The following is a 17,872-nucleotide window of genomic DNA, read 5'->3' as shown; positions in this document are numbered from 1 at the left end:
ATTAAGAGGCATCATTTAGGAAGGAGCATGTGGGCGGGTTTTGTTGTTGAAATGATTTAATTCATATTGCTTCTCTGAAATGTTTATTTGTCCACCCTGAGCGCACACACACACACACACACAGGATGGTCTGGAAACCATCTCTGAGCTGACGCACTCTAAGCCAGTGGCCGCCCCAGCACACACACACACTCGACCACTTTGTTGGGGGCAGAGAAGGAAAGGTGGAAGGAGCAGCCCTGGGTGGCGAGCTGCTGCACAGTGAACACAAACCGAGCCATGGAAGCTCCTCCAAATCCTCCCTTCGCGGGAGCAGGGCCAGAGGACTGCCAAGTGGCTTTGGAAGGAAATGGAACGCATTTGAGGGTGTCCCCTGGACATCCCTGTCGGAATGATCAGCAGTGCCACACAGGGAATGGTACAGTAGAGACACTGGAAGGGACTTCACGGATCATGGAGTGGAACCACTCCTCTTATGGAGAATTGGCTTGGTCAAGGTCGCTGGTGCAGACTCCTGGTTTGCCGTGACACCCTGCGGCCCTGTGGCCTGTAGGCTTATGCACACCTGAGCCCCCGCCCCGAGATTTCCCCGCAGCGGGGTGGAACTCGGCCTCAAGGAGCCACAGCAGAGCTGGGGGCCCAGCTGATGCTAATGGACTCGCCTGCGAGGGGACCCGACACACTGGCACTGGCACACGAATCGGCACACTATTCGTTTCCATCTCTTGAGTGCTTCCTCTGTGCCAGATGCTGCATTTCATAGACATGACCCAGTCATGTCAGGAGTTCGGCATGATTAGCCCCGTTTTACAGATGAGGAGACTAAGAATTCAGGAGTTCAGGTTAGTTTGATTCCAAACTGTGCACTTCGCTTCTGCACAGCTTCCCCGTGGGAATGTGGCCCACTGGACACTCTGCAGGTGTTGCAGAGAGAATAGGTAATTCTTTCGATACGTTGAAAGTGTATAGTGCAGCTGTTTGCCCTGCCCCTCTGGAAGTTTCTTGCCTTTAGAAGTTGTTTCTGGCTCCCATCAACCCCCAGTACAAATATTCAACCCGGACACATGAAATTCGTCCTATTTCGGCACTAGAGCTGACATCCCAGAAGTGGAGACTTGGTCCTTTCGCTCATTAGCGGATTGCGCTCCTCCGGTTTGGATAGTTCCTTCCAGGACGGGTCATAGAATAGCACGTGAACCAGTGGAGGACACCGCATCTGTCCTCAGGGATCCAGTTGGAAACTCAGAGCAGGTGCAGATCCTCGCACCTAAGGGGATCTAAGATCTAAGGTGTTCTTAGAGAAGAACATCTTAAAGGTGGCCCCTAACCCACTGCTGGAAGGCTGTGCGGAGCCGTCGGCGTGGAGGGTAGCTTCCGGATGGAGGAGACCCGGCCGGGCGAGTGCTGCTTGATCCTGGGCAGAGGTTGGCCCACGTGTCCTCTCTGTGCCACTAGGACCCTCTGGCTCCCCATCCTGAGCGCGCTCTTTTCACCATCAGAGTGAGGTTTGGGGGAGGCTTGCAGAACCCAGCCTGTGGTGGTTCTCTTTCTAAAAAGCCTTATTCAGAAAATGGCCTGTCTTAACCCTGTGTGGGATTTCCCGGGCCAGGCGGCCGTCCCTTTCGTGGCTGGCTGGAAGGATCTCCTCCTTCCGCAGGCTTCTTTTTCCTTGTTGACTTCCGTTAAATGGAGTCCACCACCTTTCAGTGGGTCCTCTCATTTTGGTCTTTATTTAAATTTCTGTGTTTTATCAATTTCTTGTCTATTTCTATTTCATTCAGCTTGAATGTGCCCTTTTTTTGGTTTGTTTAAACATTTATAAGTTTGGTCTTGACTGTTCACTGTTGTGGAAACAACTTGGAGTACTTTGGACTTGCTTTTGACTGGATTTTTTTTAGGCGATTGTACCTCCACAGTGTACAGAAAGAACTGTGCTCTCCTTTTCTTCATCTCATTCAGGGATAAATCTTTCTTAAAATAATACTTATTATGAAGTTGGTAACTTTGCAGAGAATTTGGAGTTACTAGAAGGTACAGAAAACAGGTACCCATAATCCCACAATCCGTAGATAACACGTAGTTCTTTTCTTTGTTAACATTTAAAAAGTGCAAATTGAATTATATGCACAATTTCATTAATTTTTTCACTCAATATTTAACTTTAGCATTTTCCTATCATTAAATAGTGTATGAAAACACAGTGTTCCATCCTAATAATTTCCTTAATTGTTCTTTTATTTCCATCTTTTTTGACTGTTATAAATAATGCTATGATGAATAGCTATGTAGATAAGGCTTTGTATTTCTTTGCGTGTGTGTGTGTGTGTGTGTGTGTGTGTGTTTAGCATACATTTCTAAAAGGAGATTAGAATGCAATTTAAATCTAAGACCCACCGGGCTGAATCTTTGCATGTTTAGTGTACTGGGTGCCTGTTAGATGCTCTGTAAGTGGTTGTTGACAGAATCAACTTTTTCTGTAAAGCTGTAAGGCTGACCTTAGCAATTTATGCCATGGCCTGTTTCACTTCATCATCATCAGCATGGGATATTATTTTTAAAACTCTTGTAGAATAAATTTGTAATCTGTTAGTTTTTTTTTTTTATTTTGGGTTGGCTGCTTTTTGGTTTATTTTGTATTTGTATGCTGTGAATTTTTTCTGTGTTTTTGCTCATGTGTATGTTTTGGGCATATATTTAAATCTTTATATGTTACGGATAGCAACTCTTTCTCTCCTGTTTGTTGCATTTCCCCCCTTCCAATGGATTTTCTCTTCGATTGTATATAATTTAGAAAATCAGAAGTTTTGAGTATTTTGATTAGCAAAATTTGCTGTTTTGCTTTTCTTTCTGTAACTTCTTTCATTGCATTTATTCTCATGGCATGTTAAGTTTGTATCTTCATGTACTTCTTTATTATTAGCCATTTTTTTATTATTAGCCATTTTGACGTGAACATTTGTACTTTTTGAGTAGTTTAGTAGCCTATGAACAAAGACTTTATTTTTTTTTATTTTTTTTGTTTATTTTTTTGAACAAAGACTTTAAATGTTTCAAAAGTGTGATTGCCTAGCCCTCCGGCATCAATAACATTAGGGGATCCCTGGGTGGCGCAGCGGTTTAGCGCCTGAACCGCGCCTGCCTTTGCCCTAGAGCGTGATCCTGGAGACCGGGGATTGGATCCCACATCGGGCTCCCGGTGCATGGAGCCTGCTTCTCCCAACACCTGTGTCTCTGCCTCTCTCTCTCTCTCTCTGTGTGTGACTATCATAAAAATAAAAAAAAAATAAAAAAAAATTAAAAAAAGAATTTAGATTTCTGGGGCCCACCATTTATATTAGAATCTTTGGTGGTGGTGCCTGGGAATCTTCATTTTTAACAAGTTCACCGCTGATTGTTAGGCACTTTAAACTTTAGAACCTCTGATCTAGAGACTGTACGCCCAGTAACTGAAAATTAATAGCATTTTGGGGGACACACCCTTTAATATCTTGCAGTCGCCTTTTCACTATTAGAACAATTGATTTAAAATTGTGTTGTTGCAGTTGTTTGTTCTATCTTGTTTGCTTTGTTTTTTCTTTGGGTTGGGAGTCAAAGGGCATGGAGGACTTCATTTTAAATTCTCAGTCCTGGCCACTGGGGAACAGCTGCTGCCGCCTTTCAGGAAATGCCTCACTTAATCCTGAAAACAGAACCCAGCCAGGGAGTTGTTAAAACTCACCAGGGACCTGGGAGCCACAGGTTTTCTATCAGTGCCCTGGGTGCTTGAGGCAGCTAGTTACTGTAATTAGAATTACACTAGGTTGGTTCTCTCAGATGGGAAGATGCTGCTGTAACTGATCTAATTTGTTTCCAAGTTGTGACCACCCACCTTTCATCTGCACCTCCCAGTGACTGATCTCTTGTGCTTGAGTGGGATGATTTGTTGGAGGGCCCATTGAACTGTGAGCTAGCTGACCCAGGTGTGCCCTTCTCTGCTGATAACTTGCTTTGCGACTGTGGGCCAGTTACCTGCTTCTGGGCTTCTTCAGCAGTGTAAGAAGGGGTCGCTGAGACGATCTTTAAATTCCCTTTTAGCTCTTATATTTCATGTTCACATGTTGGGTACCGTGGAATACACTTGTTATAGAGAGGGACAGTCCTGTGTCTGTTGAATGTTTGTAGCACTGTCTGCCTGTCCTGTAGATGTCCAGGGACTTGCTAAAGGCAGTTCATCTTTTTTTCTTTAAATACTTTTAAAAAAAATATTTATTTATTCATGAGGGACAGAGAGAGAGAGAGAGAGACAGAGAGACAAAGACAGGCAGAGGGAGAAGCAGGCTCCATGCAGGGAGCCCGACATGGGACTCGATTCCGGGTCCCCACAATCACACCCTGGGCCGAAGGCGGTGCTAAATCGCTGAGCCACCTGGGTTGCCCTTCTTCATTTTAATCCTCCTCTACTCTTCCCTTCTGCATCCCCACTCCTGGGACACATACTTTACTCTCTCATTTTTTCTTTTTGTCTCCTCCTTTTATCCACTTTCATTGATAATGCCTTAGGTATGCTAGTGCTGCGGCTTATAGCTTCAAGCATTGCTTCTCCTCATTAGTGAAAATCTGAGCTTGCTACTTAACCATTAAAGTGTGGCCACAGACCTGCAGCATCGTCACCATCTGGTAGCTTGTTGGAAATCCAGAATATCAGGTCCTACCCCAAACGTTCTGAGTCTGAATCTGCATTTTCACAGGTCCTCTGTTGATTTCGTACCTACGCTTGAAGTTTGGGAAGCACGGAGCTAGAGATAGTGCCTCCTGTCCCAACTGGGGAGAAGTGGTGTTGGATCACCGGGGCCTGAGTCAGCCCAGACTACTCTGGAGCCATTCCAGATCTTCAGAGACCTTGAGATGCACCCACCTGAGGGACTCAGTCTGTGTGAATAGTGGGCAAGAGCCCTATTGCATTTGACTAGGCAACTTCAAAACAGAATGATTCTTTAGACCTGCACTGATTTCCCCTTTTTTTTTTTTTTTTTTTAAGATTCAATTTATGTATTCATGAGAGACACAGAGAGAGGTAGAGACACAGGCAGAGGGAGAAGCTGGCGCCCTCCTTCCGGACTCGATCCCAGGATCCCGGGATCACAACCTGAGCCAAAGGCAGATGCTCAACCACTGAGCCACCCAGGTGCCCAGACCTGATGTGTAACCCATTCATTCATTAGGGACATTTGGCTGGTTGTGAAAATACTGGAATAACGCCATACCAGTTGGTAAATCACTGCTATACTGAGCATCTGCAGCCCCTCCAAGTGCCTAGGGTCTCCCTGCCCTCCCTCGGGAGCTCAAGATTTGAAGACTGAGTTGTACCCTCCTTAGATGGAGGGTCAGTGCACACAGGTTTTTCAACCCTAGGGTGCGCCTCGTGGTGACAGACCAGCAACTGACAGAGGGCCACCTTCCACTTTGGGGAGGAGTGTGTGTGTGGGGGGGTGTTTGATTAAGAAGTGAAATAAGGCAGGAAGCCAGGGGGTGGTAAAAGAGTGGGTGGAAAGGTAAGGGCCCCTTGTGGTGGAAAGGGGGCAGGAGGGAGAAATAGCTTCATTTGGAGTTAGAGGCATTGAGGAGGGTTGCTTTGTGGAGAGAGATAGACAAGATGATCTTTTCTTTAAATTTATTTATTCATGAGAGACACACAGGCAGAGACAGAGAAGGAGAAGCAAGCACCCTGTGGGGAGCCTAATGCAGGACTTGACTCCAGGACCCAGGATCACGATCTGAGCCATTGGCAGATGCTCATCTGCTGAGCCACCCAGAGGTCCCCTCTCCAGGGTTTTTTTTTAAATTTTATCTGTTTATTCATGAGACACAGAGAGAGAGAGGCAGAGACACAGGCAGAGGGAGAAGCAGGCTCCATGCAGGGAGCCCGATGCGGGACTTGATCCTGGGTCTCCAGGATCATGCCCTGGGCCAAAGGCAGCCGCTCAACCGCTGAGCCACCCGGGTGCCATGAGAAGACAAGACCGTCTTTCGGGAGGATGGCAAGCAAGGGTGGCACTGGGGGCTTGAGAAAATTCAGCTGGCTTCCAGAAGAAATGGAGACTAGGTGAAGGCTGTGCGTGCCTGCCCCTCCACAGCCCTGGGTGGGGAGGGAGCGGGTGACTGTTCTCCTGGCAAGTCTCTGCCAGGTGGGTCCCGGAGGAGGCTGCCTGGGTGATGGGGGCAGTGCCCAGCCCGGGGAGTCCTTTAGAAACCCTCCTTGCTTCTTTCTTTGTTCTCCTGTCTCCTGTTGGGGCCTGTGGAAGCGCTGCCTTCACACCCTGGGTGAGTGCTGCTGGGGAGCTTTCAAAGAGGGAAGCCTCAGCCCCGAAACAAGCCCGTTCTGGAGCCAGCTTTGAGGAATGTGGGCAAAGCCCAGGGGACAGGTGGGAACTGGTGGCAAGTCGCTGGGCTTTTGCTACTCCTCCAGGGGTGGCCCACTGAGCCCCTGCCACCCCTGGGAACTTGTTAGAGGGGCAGAGGCTCTGGGTTCCCCCCACTCTCCTGAGGCTGCTCCACCAGGCCCTGCACACCCAGGTCTAGGAGGCCCCAGCCTGCTAGGCCATGGTGGTGTCTCTGGAGGTTGGATGCATGTCAGAGATCTTTGCTTGTTACCTAATTATCCAGGAGCCCTTTTTTTTTTTTTTTTAAAGATTTTATGTATTTATTTATTCATGAGAGACACAGAGCGAGAGAGAGGCAGAGACACGGGCAGAGGGAGAAGCAGGCTCCATACAGGGAGCCCAATGTGGGACTCCATCCCGGGTCTCTGGGATCACAATCTGAGCCAATGGCAGATGTTCAACTGCTAAGCCACCCAGATGTCCCCTCTCCAGGGGTCTTTTTCTTTTTTTTTTTTTAATCTATTTATTTGTGAGAGACAGAGGCAGAGACACAGGCAGAGGGAGAAGCAGGCTGCCTGCGGGGAGCCTGATGTGGGACTCGATCCCAGGTCCCCAGGATCACGCCCTGGGCCCACTGAGCACCCCAGATGCCCCCTCTCCAGGGGTCTTGAACTTGCCAAAATGCAGTGCAGGTTTTAAGCTGATTGGGAGACTGGTGGGAAGGAGCAGGAGCAGGAGCGCGTTCGATGCCCAGCTGCGGGGTCCCCGTCGGTCCTGTTCCGCATCCCCCCCTCCAAGCCTGAGCACCTTCGGAAGCCTTTCTTCTAGTCTCTCAAGTTCTCCGTGGGCCCAGGAGGCAGGGCTCCTGGCTGCGAGGGTCAGGAAAGCACGTGGGGCCGGGATCGGTGGGACAAACGGGTGTCAAGGCCAAGGCCGAGGTGGAGGTGGCAGGAGCCCAGGTGCCTCTGCGGCCGGACGGCTTAACAAAATGCGGCTTATACATACAATGCAATTATTCCTTCTTAAAAAAGGACTTTGGGAACACATGCCGCCCTGTGGCTGGACCTAGACATCCTGCTAAGTGAGATTAGCCAGTCACAAAAAGACACTGTATGATTCCACTTGCATGAGGTACCTGGAGTTGTTGGGATCAGGGACACAGAGAGGAGAAGGTGCTCACCAGGGGCTCAGGGGAGGGGGGCAAGGGGGGGCTAGCGTTTATGGGGACAGAGTTCCGGTCTGCGAGATGGAGAGTTCTGAAGATCGGTTGGTTACGCAACCAACATGAACATACGTACGTTATTGAACTGTACACGTGGAAGTGGGAGGTCAACATGGTGAATTTTATGGTGTGTGGTTTTGTTTTTTTTAACTATAACTATATAAAAAAAACAACACAACCCCAGAGCCAGCTGGTTGGATAGCAGAAGTGAAGGCTTGTAAGAGCTGGGAGCCACAGTGGACTGGGGACAGGGCAGGAGCGCACAGTAGGCATTCAGTGGGGACAGGTGGGTGGGCTGAGGTGACACAGGGATGCAAGGGCTTCTGCAGACCTTCAGAGGTCAGGGCCTGGAGGCCAGGAGAGGAGTCACAGTTCCTGCACGTGGCTCGTGGCACCAGCTAGGATCGCCAGGCCTCTCTGCCTCAGGACTGCTTCACGTCACCCCTCACCTCATCTCTCATCTCACCCCTCACCTCTCACCTCACTCTTACCTCACATCTCATCTCTCACCTTGCCTCTCACCTCTCCTCTCATCTCACTCCTCACGTCACCCATTACCCCTCATCTTACCCTTTACCTCGCTCTTCACCTCTCACCTTGCCCCTCACCTTACCTCTCATCTCAACCCTCACCCCACCCATCACTCCTTACCTCACCCCTCCCCTTACTCCACTCTTTACTTCTCATGTCATGCTTCTCACCTCACTCCTTACCCTTTACCTCTTCTCTCACCTCACCTATCCCTTCAGTCTTCATCTCTCCCCTCACCCTTTATCTCTCACCTCCCCCTTAACCTCTCATCTCACACTCCTCACCTCACCCCCTCCCCTCTATCTCACCTCACCCATCCTCCCTCATCTTGCCTCTCACCTCACCTCACCATCTTCATGTTATTGAATGTTTTTCTCCCGGACAGTCATGATAGAGGGTGGTCTCTGGGCCTGGTCTGGGGGAAGGGGTGGAGTGTTCACCCTGGGCCTAAATGGAGACTGCATAGTGTCTTAGTCTTAGGAATTTATGCAATCTGATTCTTCTCCCTAGCCCTTGGAATGTGGCTTTTAAATATTTTTATGCATTTTCAGGATTACAATAGCTTTATTGTTTTTTTTTCCTGATTATAAATATAATATGTGTTCATTGTGATGACGTGTAAGTACTGTTGCCTCTGCTGAGAACATTTTTATCTCTGATATTATCTACATGGTTTACTACACCCTTCCTTCAGGGCTGCTCAGATCCCATGCAGTCAGAGAGGCCTTTTCTAACTGAGTTTTAGAAATGCAGCGACCTCTTTCCTAATTCCTTGTTCCCGACTCTGCTTTGTTTTCCCCATAGTGCTTAGCGCCATCTTCTCTATGTCTGTTTTTTCCCTGTCTGTATCCACTAGACAGTAAGTTTCATCAGGGCAGGATATCTGTTTTCTTCTGTGCTGCTTGCTCATTTATTCTTCCCATGTCTCTTGAGTGACTGCTCTGTGCAGGCTCCATGGTGGGCGTCGGGATGATGTGAATGAGGTTAACTGTATGCTGTGTTCCTAGATGGTCAGAGCCAGGGAGGAACCCGGCAGAGAAAGGGCTCGGGCATGAGGAAGGCCTCACTGAGAAGGTGAGTGTCTCAGTGTGCCAGGGCTGCCGTAACAACATGCCACAAACTGAGTGGCTTAAAGAACAGCTTATTGTCACATGGTTCTGGAGGCCAGAAGGCCCAGGTCAAGGTCAGCAGGGCCACGCTCCCTCTGAAGGCGCTAAGGCAGGGTCTCTTCCAGGTGTCTCTTCTAGCTTCTGGTTGTTGCCTGGCTTGCAGCAGCACCTGTCTGGTCCTCATGTGGCCATTTCCCTGTGTGCATGTCTGGGTTCAAATTTCTCCTTTTCATAAATATGGATTGGGGTCATCCTACCCCAGTAGGACATCATCTTAACTAATTACCTTAATAGTGACCCTGTTTCCAAAGAAGGTCACGTTCTGAGGTAACTGGGGGTTAAGACTTCAGCATATGAATTTGGCGAGGGTGGAGAGGGACATGGCTCACGCAGAACAGTGGCATTTAATCCAAGATTTGAAGGAGGTAAGGGGGTGAGCCAAGCAGGTATTTGGGGAAACAGTGTTCCCACTAGATGAAGTAGCCAGCATAAAGGCGGGAGCGTGCCTGGTGTTGGGGGATGGGGAGGAGGCCAGTGTGCCCAAAGCAGAGTGGGTAGGGGTGGGGGTCAGCAGGTCCTCAGGTGGGTGCTGGGGGTCGAGGAAATGGCTGCTGAGATGGAGCGTCAGAGGCCCTCTGCAGGACTTTGGCATTACTCCAGGTGAAGGTGGGAAGCAGTTGGAGGGTTTTGAGCAGAGGAGTGATATGACGAGGCTTAAAATGTAAAATTTATTGCACATTAAATGAATTCAGATGGTACAAAAAGATGTAAGATAGAAAGTGAAAATCACCCCAAATCCTACCACTCAGAGATAACCATTATGACATTTTGGTGTTTCTCTTTTCAGACTCCTTGTTCACACATAAAAGCACATACACATACAAAGTAATGGTATGATACTCGCCATGTTGTTTGCTAACTTGCTTTTCTGCACTTCACACTTTATCCTAGAATCTTGTCAGGAAATAGAAATCCACATTATGATTTTGTATGATGCTGTGGATGTTCTATATTTTATTTAACCAGCTTTCTGTTCATGGGTAATTATATTGCTTTCAGCTTTTGCTGTGATAAAAAACACTGCTATGAGCATCTTTGTATATCTGTCTTTCCATACTTTTCTAATTATTTCCTTAGGATAAATTCCCAGAAATAGAATTGCTGGACTCGACAGTATTCATATATTAGATGTTGATACATATTGCCAAATTGCTCTAGAAAGGTTGGAGCAGCCTGCATTTTCTCTAGCAATGAATCAGAGTGGCTGTTTTGCTTCTTTTCTCCATCTTATTGGCTGGTACCAATCTTTACTTGCCAAACTCATAGGTAAAAACAGCTCCTTTAAAGATGCATTTCTTTGACTTTTTTTTTTTTTTAAATTATTTATTCAAGAAAGACTCAGAAAGAGAGGCAGAGACATAGGCAGAGGGAGGAGAAGCAGGCTCCATGCAAGGAGCCTGATGTGGGACTCGATCATGCTCTGAGCCAAAGGCAGATGCTCGACTGCTGAGCCACCTAGGCACCCCCTCTTTGACTATTGATTGGCATTCGGGCCTATCCTTGAGGTCCCCTTTGCTCTGCTTCTCTGGTTCTCTTCTGCGGAAATCTCGGGGCTGACCTGGGCATCATAATACCCAATAATCACAGAGTGCTAGCTAGCCAGGTGCCACACATTGTGGGAGGCACAGTGTATGGTTGTTTTTTTTTTTTGTTTTTTTTTTGTTTTTTTTTTACAGTGTATCGTTTTTAGTCTATACAGTAACCACAGGAGGTATGTGCTATTATTAATCCCTTCCAGGGAGAGGGATGATAAAGATCAGAGAGGTTCACTTATTTGCTCAAGGTCACACAACTAGCAAGAGTCTTCCTACCCCCAAGGTGGGGGTGTGCACCCCAGGCAGGGTCTCGTTTGCTCTGGGTCCGTACTTAGAGGGTGACTCTCATGATCCCTACCATTAAAATGCCCACTCACGGGTTTTGCTTGCTTGGTAGAGCGAACTCTTTGGATAGAGCCCTGCGGTCAGGGTCATCGGTGGCCCTGGCTGGGAAGGCTTGCCCAAGGGCCCACACATTGATAGAAATGAGGCCGGACCCCAAAAGTCAGAGGCACAGACAAGGCTTTATTGGGGCTACATTTTTTTTTTAACTGGGGCTACATCTTGTGCTGAAGAGAAACATGGCACCAACAGAGTAGTTGGGCTGCCCTCCCAGAACAGAGGGGAGGCCCTGCTGGTCTAGGGACAGTTCCCTCCTCCTGATTGGTGATATTAGCAGGCAACTGAGGTAGCTCATTGGTGCTTTTAGGAGCCCCTGCCCCCCCCTTTTAAAATATTTTATTTATTTATTCATGAGAGACACACAGAGAGAGAATGGCAGACACACAGGCAGAGGGAGAAGCAGGCTCCATGCAGGGAGCCTGACATGGGACTCGATTCCAGGTCCCCAGGATCATGCCCTGGGCCGAAGGTGGTGCTAAACCGCTGAGCCACTCAGGCTGCCCTCCGCCCCCTTTTAAAGATTTTATTTATTTATTCATGAGAGAGAAAGAGAAAGAGACACAGGCAGAGGGAGAAGCAGGCTCCGTGCAGGGAGCCCAACATGGGACTCGATCCCAGGACCCCGTGATCACGACCTGAGCCGAAGGCAGATGCTCAACCACTGAGCCGCCCAGGTGTCCAGGTGCCCAGTCTTCTGTTTTAACTCCGATGTGCCTGGGAAGCGGCCTTCTGGATGGCTCCCTAAGAGAAGCACCTGTGATGTAAGAGCCAACACTAAGCATCCCACGTGCATGTGTTTCACTCAGGGCTCAGTGCCTTGGACCAAGTGTCTCACGTAAAGGGTGCTCACTGTATTGGCTAAGAGAAATGAAGGAAGCAGCCTTTTGAACACTACAGTGTTGTGTGGGGCTGTCATTTTGTTCGGTCCCAGCAGATTACAAATTATAAGTTTTAAAAATAAAAAGATTCAGAAAGTTAAAATTAATCTGAGGAACCTATATCGCCCATCCTCCAGCACAGAGAATCACATTTTCCTTAATACCAAGTGACATTTTTGTACTGCATTTCCTCTCTTATATTCTGGGCCATATCCTTGTGGGTTTGATGATATTTCTTCTTTGTTTCGACTACACTGTTTCTGTGGCTTGTTTCCGACAGGAAAGCATGTGGTTGTAATACGTTCTCTTTGTTAATAAATCGGTGTATACCACTGGTTTAAAATCAATTTCTCATTAACTTTGAAATTTTGGTGGGAGGAAGTCGATGCCTTAAAATAAATACCTTGTTCCAAACTCAGTGCACCTGGCTGTCCTGCTTCCATTGTTTTATATGCCCCTGAGCCTTTTTTGTTCTTCATAAAATGCAGTGTATTAACACCTTGAGTTCTTGCCTGGGTCTGGCGTTAAAGTTTAACCTTCTAAATAATTTCCAGAAATTTTAGGCCTGAAACTGTTCTATTTTTTTTTTCATCACAGTTTATATTGACTTTACTCATTGACAGCCTTCAGGTTTTTCTTCCCCCTCTTGCAACTGCAGGGTTCAAGTCCCCTTGAGAGGAAAACCACTGTAGAATATGTATTCTGTTAATCAGGATAGACACGTTGTGTTGCAGAAACAACCCTCAAATCTCAGTGGATTTCAGCTTGTGGCTTCGGACTCCCCCATTCTGATAATTCCCTTTATCTCTTTCCTGTACCTTTTGGATTTGGTGTAGTTCTGGAAATTTAGCTTTTCTGTCTTTGTCTTGGGGTTTACAGTGCCAGAATGTGTGGCTGAGAGTAGACCATTTATATGGAGGTCCCATTCATTCATGCATGTGTGCATTTTTCAGGTAACTTTATTTTATTTTTAAGAAGATTTCTTTATTTATTTTAGCGGGGAGGGTAGAGGGAGAGAGAGTCCTAAGTAGACTCTATGCTGAGTGTGGAGCCTGACTCGGAGCTCATGACCCTGAGATCGCAACCTGAGCCCAAACCAAGAGTTGGATGCTTACCCGACTGCCATCCAGGCACCCCTTCAGCTAACATTTTTTGAGCGCTCACCACCATGTGCTAGATGCTGGGATACTAAGATAAATATGGCAGTCATGGCCCTCAATGAGCTCTGTCAAGGAGGAGAGACAGTCCTTTTTTTTTTAATTTTTTAAAAGATTTATTTATTTATGATAGACAGAGAGAGAGAGAGAGAGAGAGAGGCAGAGACACAGGAGGAGGGAGAAGCAGGCTCCATGCCGGGAGCCTGACGTGGGACTCGATCTTGGGACTCCAGGATCGTGCCCTGGGCCAAAGGCAGGCGCCAAACTGCTGAGCCATCCAGGGATCCCAGGAGAGACAGTCCTATATATAAGTAACTATACAACAGTGTTGCCAGTGCTATAATGGAGGACTACGGTGATGATAAAAAGAAGGCAATAACTGGTGGTAGATGTAGGATCAAGGAACTGGGGGGGATATTTTGTTTTAAGACAGGATATAAGATTGGAGCGTCCTTTTAGTGCTGAAAGGGAGCATTGTTTAATTATCCATTGCTGCGTAACAGATCACCCCAAAACTGAATGATACGAAACAATAGTGATCTGTTATTTCTCATGATTCTGTGGGTCAGGAATTGGGACAAGGCTCAGTTGGGTGATTCTTTGCCATGTAGCCAATACTGAGGTAACTCACTTGGCTGCTTGTGATTGGTACTGGGATTGGGTTGGAAGGTTTAAGAGGGTGTCACTCATGTGTGCAGTTTCTTGATGCTCCTCCACATGCCCTCCCTCTCTCTCTTTTCTCATGTGACTGTTTTGGGCTTTCTCAAAGCATTGTTAGTCTCAGGGTACTAGCATTTCATACTTGGCAAGAGGCTTCCAAGAGGGATGAAGCAGAAGCTGCCAGTTCTCTTAAGATCCTGGGTTCAAAAGCTACCCAGAGAAGCAACCAGAATATTGCCTCTTGTGCATATTGTTGGTCAGAGCAAGTCACCAGGCCAGCCCAGACTCAGGGGTTGGGAGGGAACAGGAGGTACCCATTGATGGATGGAATAGTATAAGCTTATGAATTGATGGCGGTCATCTTTGGGTATGACCTACCACAAGCACAAAATAGTTGAAAAGGGAGAGGACCTAGAAAGGAACAGTTACTGGTGGAAACTCTAAGAGTGGACAGGAATAAATGATCACAAGGCATTATAACAGCTAACTGTCCTTCTTGTGCACTTCCCATATGCTGGGTATTTTCTAGGCACTCAACATGTATTCATTGTGTTAATTTATTTAATCCTGATGACAACCATGTCAGGTACAATTATGAACTCCCTTTCACAGATGAAGAAGTCAACATATGAGGAGATGAAGTAACTTGCCTCAGGTCACAGAGCTAGTACCTGGGAGAGGGGGATTCAGACTCCTTGGAGGGAAAGGATGGTACCTCTTCCACTGAGACAGGTGGTGGGTGCAGGTGAGGCTGGGAGGGTCATGCTGTTGAGGAAGCTAAAGTCCGACTGTCTCTTTTTCCTTTTTGTTGTTGGTGTGGTCATCACATAAGTGCGATGGGGTAGGAACGGTTTGGGCTCCAGGAAGAAAGTTGTTTATAATTGTAGTATCTGTGCATCATCACAGGAGGGGCAGAGCAGGAAGCTATAAAGGGATTGTTGAGTGGTCAAGGGTGCACGCAGGTGAGGCCCATTTGTATGCAGCAGCACCCTCCCGGGGCCCTGTGGGGTTTTCTGTGGCAAGGTTTGTCAGGTAGAGAAGGGACACTGTGGGGCTGATCCCAGAGCAGCTCTTTGAACCCATGATAAAAGTCTCATGGATCTGTGTTCTCTCTAACTGCTGTGACTGCCTCAGTCTCACTGGGTGTCCCCAGTGGCTCCCAGAAAGCAGCATTTTCATCACAGATTTGAAAAGAAGAGTGCCAAGTAACTGACTCCCCGCGTCCATCCTACACATGTTCTTTGACCTTTCATTGGGTGCTTAGTCAAGATACCCCATAAGTGCCAAATGTCAAGTCTTGGGACTGCTCCTAGGAGAACTTAGAATGGGATTTTCCCTATCCTCGTCCTCCCAGAAGAGACTCCACTCTTTTTGGTGGGGTGAAGGATGTGGGGATTGATTGTTACCCAGATCAGAGTGAGGGGCAGATGATTCCTGCTCTTCGGGCCATACCGGTGGCCTGTAAGGGGCCAGTCTTTCCACAGAACTGCACAGGCTGGGGTTATGAGGGGGTTGAGGAAGAGACCACCACACAAAGTGTCCCATCCACCCCTTTGATTTGCCCATACTGCGGGATCTGTCACGCTCCTGCAATTTCCTGGTGCTTATCACTTATGTTCTTGGAGACTGATTCATAGGAGTATATCCTCGTAATAGTTTGATCTCTTTGGAATATCCAGATGACATCTCCACATGTCTTTCTAGTCTTACAGTGCTTTAGAAAGCATTTCTAGAGAAAAGCACACTCAGTATGAAGGACAGCTTTATCTCAGAAGGTTCCAGATCAACTGTGAGGTGCCTGCCTGGTTGCTTGGGCTCCAGCCTGAGGTGCCTGGGAGGTTCAGCCTCTTGCTGGTGTTGGAAACATTTTAGTCTGTATTTTTTGATGTATCATACCATCTCCTAAGCCACAGGGCTCCAGGGGACAAATTCTGTTTCTCCTGGACCCCAGTGGCCCAATGAACCTTTGACAGTTGGAGTGGGGACATCGGTCTAATAACTGCTTTGATTCCTCTATCTTGGATTAAGTTCTGTGGTGTAAGCTGAAGCCTGTAGCCGGACCAGATCTTATCCACATCAGGGGAACAGCAGTCTTCTTGATCTCTGCACTATAGTCCAGAGAACTGACCCGAAACCACGAGGCCATGACATTTGGAGTGGAAAATGGTTAGTCCTTGAGACTGTGTTTAAGAAGGCTCATATCTAATTCAGAGGCACGGTTCCCTGCAGTTGGTCTGTGATCTTTACAAGTGGGGTTGGCTCATATCCTTTGACACAGCAAGTCAGCTCTTAGGAATGTAACCAACATATGACTCTTTGACAGTAAAATTTACATAACTCTATAAAGACATTTGTTAATGGATCCTCTAATCAGGAACAATTAATGTCTCTAACTTAACATAAATTTAAATCTTATTTTGCAACCAAATTTTCAAGACCTAGTTCATGCTATAATAACTGATAACCCACATCAGAGTTAAAAATGATCATAACAATGGTTAGAATTTCTCCATTTATAAAATGTGGGTTGGGTTTGTTTTTCTTTTAATTTTATTTATTTGTTCATGAGACACAGAGAGAAGCAGAGACGCAGGCAGAGGGAGAAGCAGGCTTCCTGCAGGGAGCCTGATGTGGGACTCGATCCTAGGACTCCGGGATCATGGCCTGAGCTGAAGGCAGATGCTCAACCACTGAGCCACCCAGGTGCCCTTAAATCTGGATTTTAACTGCAGGCTTTTTATGGGAAATAAATATAAAGACCTTTCACCCTGTACAGTTTGGGCCTCTGCACTATGAACACCCCCCCTCCCTTTTTCTTGTAGTGGAAACTGCATTAGAATCATCTTTTTATTCCATAATGCCCACCTCAGTGTCTTATACTAGTACATGAATGATTGAGTGAATGGGTGAATGGTACTTTTTCTAGTTGTTTGGAGTCATGATTTGTGGCTGTCTTTTAGTTTTGATGATTGGTTAATTGCTGAGAGGGAATGAATTAATACACACCAGGTTTTTATAATACAATTAGGGTTGTTTGGTTCAAAAACTATGTATTAGAACTTTTAACAGTAGCACAAAAACAAATCTGTATTTCCTTAATAGGGTACTTGTACACCTACCTGGACAGGAGGAGGTTCTGGATCATACCACATTGTTTGGATCATATTAGATCGCTCCTGAGAGATCCAGTAATGTCTGCACCCCATGCTGGTTGGGGGTTCCTAAGCAGAAGCTGGGCCTCTGGGTCCAGGAGAGGAAGAGTGGCTGACGTGGTGGGATGATAGGCAGCAATAAAGTGAACTGGGACGAGAGAAATATAGCTTTAAATGACAGTCTCAGGCAAAGTTGTCATCATGGTACGAATGTGACAGACTGTAAAGTAATTCCTGAGTCATAGAACTTTTCAGCTAGGGAGTTATATAAATAATCATATATATATGTGTGTGTGTGTATATATATATGTGTGTGTGTGTATATATATATATGTCAATTTCTACTTCTGTGGCCTTGACAAGATGCCCCAGGGCCTGCATCTTCAGGATCCAGACCGTAGGAATTGGAGACTCTTCCTTCAGGGCACAGCCAACAGGATGAATTTCAGCCTTTTTATCATTCTGTCAAGGTTCAAATTTTGGGGAGAGAGCCTGTGGCTTAGGATTGGTGCCCATTCCTTGGGCAGGAATGAGCGGGTCTCTTGGGTGACAGATGTATTTAGATCATGCACCATGGCGGAGGGAGTGTTCCCCCCAGCAAGACTGGGGGAGTCTGGAACGAGCGTCTACTCCCATGGCCTGCATGGGTGAGTCATGCAGGTGCAAATGTGCAAACCTATAATCAGAGATAAACATGCCTGTATATCCAGAGGAAGACATGCAAAGATGAGCAGAGGCAGAAATATGCATTCACAGATATTTTCACAAGTACAAAATATGCAAAGATACATGAGTATATAAAAAAAT

At 46.9% G+C, this 17,872-nt stretch overlaps 1 protein-coding gene across 1 annotated transcript in view; it reads left to right on the top strand.

Moving 5' to 3' along the window:
- The window catches only part of KIAA1549 (KIAA1549 ortholog), a 146,061-nt gene that overhangs the window by 4,039 nt on the left and 124,150 nt on the right, over positions 1 to 17,872 (top strand). The window lies entirely within an intron of this gene.

This window comes from Canis aureus, chromosome 15, assembly GCF_053574225.1.
Source record: "Canis aureus isolate CA01 chromosome 15, VMU_Caureus_v.1.0, whole genome shotgun sequence".
Classification (NCBI taxonomy): Eukaryota; Metazoa; Chordata; class Mammalia; order Carnivora; family Canidae; genus Canis; species Canis aureus.
This window is presented reverse-complemented; position numbering and strand designations above follow the sequence as displayed.